This window comes from Oncorhynchus keta, chromosome 18, assembly GCF_023373465.1.
Source record: "Oncorhynchus keta strain PuntledgeMale-10-30-2019 chromosome 18, Oket_V2, whole genome shotgun sequence".
Classification (NCBI taxonomy): Eukaryota; Metazoa; Chordata; class Actinopteri; order Salmoniformes; family Salmonidae; genus Oncorhynchus; species Oncorhynchus keta.
The window spans coordinates 52,970,233-52,975,510 of NC_068438.1; the positions used below are offsets into that span (position 1 = coordinate 52,970,233).

The window sequence follows — 5,278 nt, forward strand, 5'->3', positions numbered from 1 at the left end:
TTCAAACACTTATGCATTTAAATATTGACGCATGCTACATGAAAGTGTTTGTTAGTTAGCTATTGTAGCCTACCTATACAATGCACAACATTAATATATAGATATTATATACCCTTTCGATTTAGGCTTCCTCAGTTGACCTATTTTGGTTATTGAGTAATTGATTGGGGCCATTTTTTTGTTTTACAGTATTGAAAGAAATGAAAAGCCCAATTTACCAGAACTGATCAATAAGGGTTTTGTGTTTATTCCTCAGCAGTACACTTTATGTCCGAGAGATCATAGTAAAAGTTAAAATTCCTTCAAGTAGCAAACACCCAGTGTGGGTTTAACTAATTTCAAACATTATCATTATTATAAAATTGATTGCACAAGTCATTTTGTCTCTCGGCTCAATTTACTCAAGTGTCAAACGGTGTATGTAGTAGTTTGACACGCCTGAATACAATGCAGAGCTGCATGATAAAGAAAGCAGTCGTGTGTGTGTGTGTGTGTGTGTATCCCACGCTATCCTCCATGTAGTCTGTGCTCTCTACTTTTGACCACAGCCCTATGAGCCCCTATGGGCTCTGGTCAAAAGGTAGTGCGCTATTATAGAGAATAGGGACGATGCTGAAGTATTGTTTTTGTCTGCTTTTGTCTTATGAATGATGATGGATGTTCATTTCAGATAATGTACCAGTGTTCATGAATGATGTTCATTTCAGATAATGTACCAGTGTTCATGAATGATGGATGTAGTGTTCATGAATGATGTTCATTTCAGATAATGTACCAGTGTTCATGAATGATGGATGTAGTGTTCATGAATGATGTTCATTTCAGATAATGTACCAGTGTTCATGAATGATGGGTGTTCATTTCAGATAATGGACCAGTGTTCATGAATGATGTTAATTTCAGATAATGGACCAGTGTTCATGAATGATGTTAATTTCAGATAATGGACCAGTGTTCATGAATGATGTTAATTTCAGATAATGGACCAGTGTTCATGAATGATGTTCATTTCAGATAATGTAGCAGTGTTCATGAATGATGTTCATTTCAGATAATGTAGCAGTGTTCATGAATGATGTTCATTTCAGATAATGTAGCAGTGTTCATGAATGATGTTCATTTCAGATAATGTACCAGTGTTCATGAATGATGGATGTTCATTTCAGATAATGTACCAGTGTTCATGAATGATGTTCATTTCAGATAATGTACCAGTGTTCATGAATGATGTTCATTTCAGATAATGTACCAGTGTTCATGAATGATGGATGTTCATTTCGGACAATGTACCAGTGTTCATGAATGATGTTCATTTCAGATAATGTACCAGTGTTCATGAATGATGTTCATTTCAGATAATGTACCAGTGTTCATGAATGATGGGTGTTCATTTCTGATAGTGTACCAGTGTTCATGAATGATGTTCATTTCAGATAATGTACCAGTGTTCATGAATGATGTTCATTTCAGATAATGTACCAGTGTTCATGAATGATGTTCATTTCAGATAATGTACCAGTGTTCATGAATTATGTTCATTTCAGATAATGGACCAGTGTTCATGAATGATGTTCATTTCAGATAATGGACCAGTGTTCATGAATTAATGATGTTCATTTCAGATAATGGACCAGTGTTCATGAATGATGGGTGTTCATTTCTGATAGTGTACCAGTGTTCATGAATGATGTTCATTTCAGATAATGTACCAGTGTTCATGAATGATGGATGTTCATTTCGGATAATGTACCAGTGTTCATGAATTATGTTAATTTCAGATAATGTACCAGGACCAGTGTTCATGAATGATGTTCATTTCAGATAATGTACCCGTGTTCATGAATGATGGGTGTTCATTTCAGATAATGTACCAGTGTTCATGAATGATGGGTGTAGTGTTCATGAATGATGTTCATTTCAGATAATGTACCAGTGTTCATGAATGATGTTCATTTCAGATAATGTACCCATGTTCATGAATGATGGGTGTTCATTTCTGATAGTGTACCAGTGTTCATGAATGATGTTCATTTCAGATAATGTACCAGTGTTCATGAATGACGGATGTTCATTTCTGATAATGTACCAGTGTTCATGAATGATGTTCATTTCAGATAATGTACCAGTATTCATGAATGATGTTCATTTCAGATAATGTACCAGTGTTCATGAATGATGTTCATTTCAGATAATGTACCAGTGTTCATGAATGATGTTCATTTCAGATAATGTACCCATGTTCATGAATGATGGGTGTTCATTTCTGATAGTGTACCAGTGTTCATGAATTATGTTCATTTAAGATAATGTACCAGTGTTCATGAATGATGTTCATTTCAGATAATGTACCCATGTTCATGAATGATGGGTGTTCATTTCTGATAGTGTACCAGTGTTCATGAATTATGTTCATTTAAGATAATGTACCAGTGTTCATGAATGATGTTCATTTTAGATAATGTACCAGTGTTCATGAATTATGTTCATTTCAGATAATGGACCCGTGTCTATGACTAAACGTAACCATTCTCTTAATGTATTTGTCTGTTTGCACATGTTATTACAATGGAACTGTGAATCTATATTTTTAGTTTCAAATAGATCCTCAACATTTTACCTGCTGCTACTTTGATTTTAACATTTTCATGTTGTCTAATATGAAAATCAAACTCGTACTCAAGAATAGATTATATTTATTCTTCAGTTAAACACTTCTGTATCGCCAATTGTATTATTTTATTTGAATGCATTGTTACTCGATAATGCACTACATTAACTATTCAGTTAACCCATAGCCTCTAGTTAGCTGCACGGAAAATATATTTAAACTTTTATCAAGTGTTAAAACACTTAGTTCAACATTGAGTTCAAAATGTATTTGTTTTCTTTGCGGGTGATTTTTAAAAGGGGCAATCTGCTGTTTCTAAATACATTGTTAGATTTAAATGAGTGTCGGCTGTTTTCCAGACATCAAAATGAATCTAATATTAAGATGAGTCCATGACATCTCATGTAATCTATTGTGATTTTTAGAGTGACCAATCACAGGAAATGTGAATTGTTATGTGGATTATAATTTATAACTTAAGTCTGAAATTTCAAAGTGGAAATGACAAACTTTTAGAAGCATTTTTAAAAAAGTTTGCATTTGCAGGAAAATTCTCAGCAACAAAAGAGTGATCAAATTAAGAGACTACATCTGTAGTTGATTGCCCAATGTTTGCCGTGATTTGAAAGTGTCATGCATTCTATATTACCACATTTTTCTTTGAAAGCAAAACATTTTCGATTTTTAGTTTTGTACACAGAATTATTTGTAGCCTGGGTACCAGTCTGTTTGTACTAACATTCCACTCCTTGTACTCCTTGTGGAATGTTGTAATGTTGGCATAAAACAGGTCTGGATTTCAGGATAATTTGTGCTGTATTCCATATTCTTATGCTTTTGGTGTTATCTTACAGCTCCTGCCATATATTTGAGTGTCTTCTAGCTTTATTTTATAGACCTGATTGCCATGGTGTACTGTTGTTACACAGCATCATAATCTGCTGTATATTGATAGTGTAGTTTTAATATTTCAATTTCTTGTTTGTAGTAACGCCTGTATTTTAACTTAGCACTTTGCTTTTATATTACTGGCTATATATATATACTTTTTTTTGTCCTCCTGTCTCGTACCTTTTCTTCTTCTATGGTCTAGAGACTCGAGAGGGAGAAATACACAGTCAAATACTTCAATAGAACAGTACAATACTTCAATAGAATACAGTAAAAACCTTCAATAGAATACAGTAAACCTTCAATAGAATACAGTATAAACCTTCAATAGAATACAGTATAAACCTTCAATAGAATACAGTATAAACCTTCAATAGAATACAGTAAAAACCTTCAATAGAATACAGTAAAAACCTTCAATAGAATACAGTAAAAACCTTCAATAGAATACAGTATAAACCTTCAATAGAATACAGTATAAACCTTCAATAGAATACAGTAAACCTTCAATAGAATACAGTAAAAACCTTCAATAGAATACAGTAAAAACCTTCAATAGAATACAGTAAACCTTCAATAGAATACAGTATAAACCTTCAATAGAATACAGTAAACCTTCAATAGAATACAGTAAAAACCTTCAATAGAATACAGTAAAAACCTTCAATAGAATACAGTATAAACCTTCAATAGAATACAGTTGAGAAAGAGAAGCATCAGGATGTTACATGTAATTGGGATATTACTATATTTTCTTCTTTTATGTGTACAAAATAATACCTAAGGCTATCCTGTATTACATTAAATAATCACACTAAACATGACTCGTGTTTCTGACTCATCCATTTATTGCAAATGGTCATTTTAATGATAATTTAAAGGAAGTCGTTCACTATTTTACAACTAAACATCTATGGAAGTGATGGGTGCATGTGAGCACGAAATATACAATTTTATGAAAAACATAATTTTGACAGTTCATGACCACTAAAAAAATACTGTCCAAATCACCTGAAATCAACTCCTATTTGGTTTGATTATACTTAAAGGTGATTTGGCCTTTACAAAAAAAAATGTGATCACACATGCCTCCCCCATCACTTACATAGATTTGTAGCTAGCGTTGCTAAAGTTAGCTGAAGTTTGTAATTCTGCGGCCCAACGCAGATACAGGGAATCAACCATTTAATACAGACTGACATGGAACAGGAACACAGTCTGGACATAAACACGACAAACAATACTGGGAACAACACAGACATACAGGGAACAACACAGAGGAACAGACATACAGGGAACAACACAGAGGAACAGACATACAGGGAACAACACAGAGGAACAGACATACAGGGAACAACACAGAGGAACAGACATACAGGGAACAACACAGACATACAGGGAACAACACAGAGGAACAGACATACAGGGAACAACACAGAGGAACAGACATACAGGGAACAACACAGAGGAACAGACATACAGGGAACAACACAGAGGAACAGACATACAGGGAACAACACAGACATACAGGGAACAACACAGAGGAACAGACATACAGGGAACAACACAGAGGAACAGACATACAGGGAACAACACAGAGGAACAGACATACAGGGAACAACACAGAGGAACAGACATACAGGGAACAACACAGACATACAGGGAACAACACAGAGGAGTAGACAGCTCAGTTGGGGAACTTGTAACGCCAGGGTAGTGGGTTCGAGCCCCGGGACCACCCATACAGAATGTATGCACACATGACTGTAAGTCGCTTTG

General features: G+C 34.5%; 1 long non-coding RNA gene across 21 annotated transcripts; it reads right to left on the reverse strand.

Moving 5' to 3' along the window:
* Positions 1-3,087: 3,087 nt before the first annotated feature.
* On the reverse strand, positions 3,088-4,554 carry LOC127908895 (uncharacterized). 21 transcript variants are annotated; one of them, XR_008068962.1, is made up of 4 exons: positions 4,184-4,552; positions 4,071-4,137; positions 3,983-4,026; positions 3,088-3,936 (listed from the first exon to the last, which is right to left on the reverse strand). It is a non-coding gene; the product is annotated as an uncharacterized LOC127908895 (long non-coding RNA). The 21 variants fall into 21 exon arrangements; XR_008068960.1 differs by having other exon boundaries at positions 3,983-4,049; positions 4,094-4,137; positions 4,184-4,550; XR_008068950.1 differs by lacking the exon at positions 4,071-4,137 and having other exon boundaries at positions 3,088-3,798; positions 3,868-3,936; positions 4,004-4,049; positions 4,184-4,483.
* Positions 4,555-5,278: the final 724 nt, after the last annotated feature.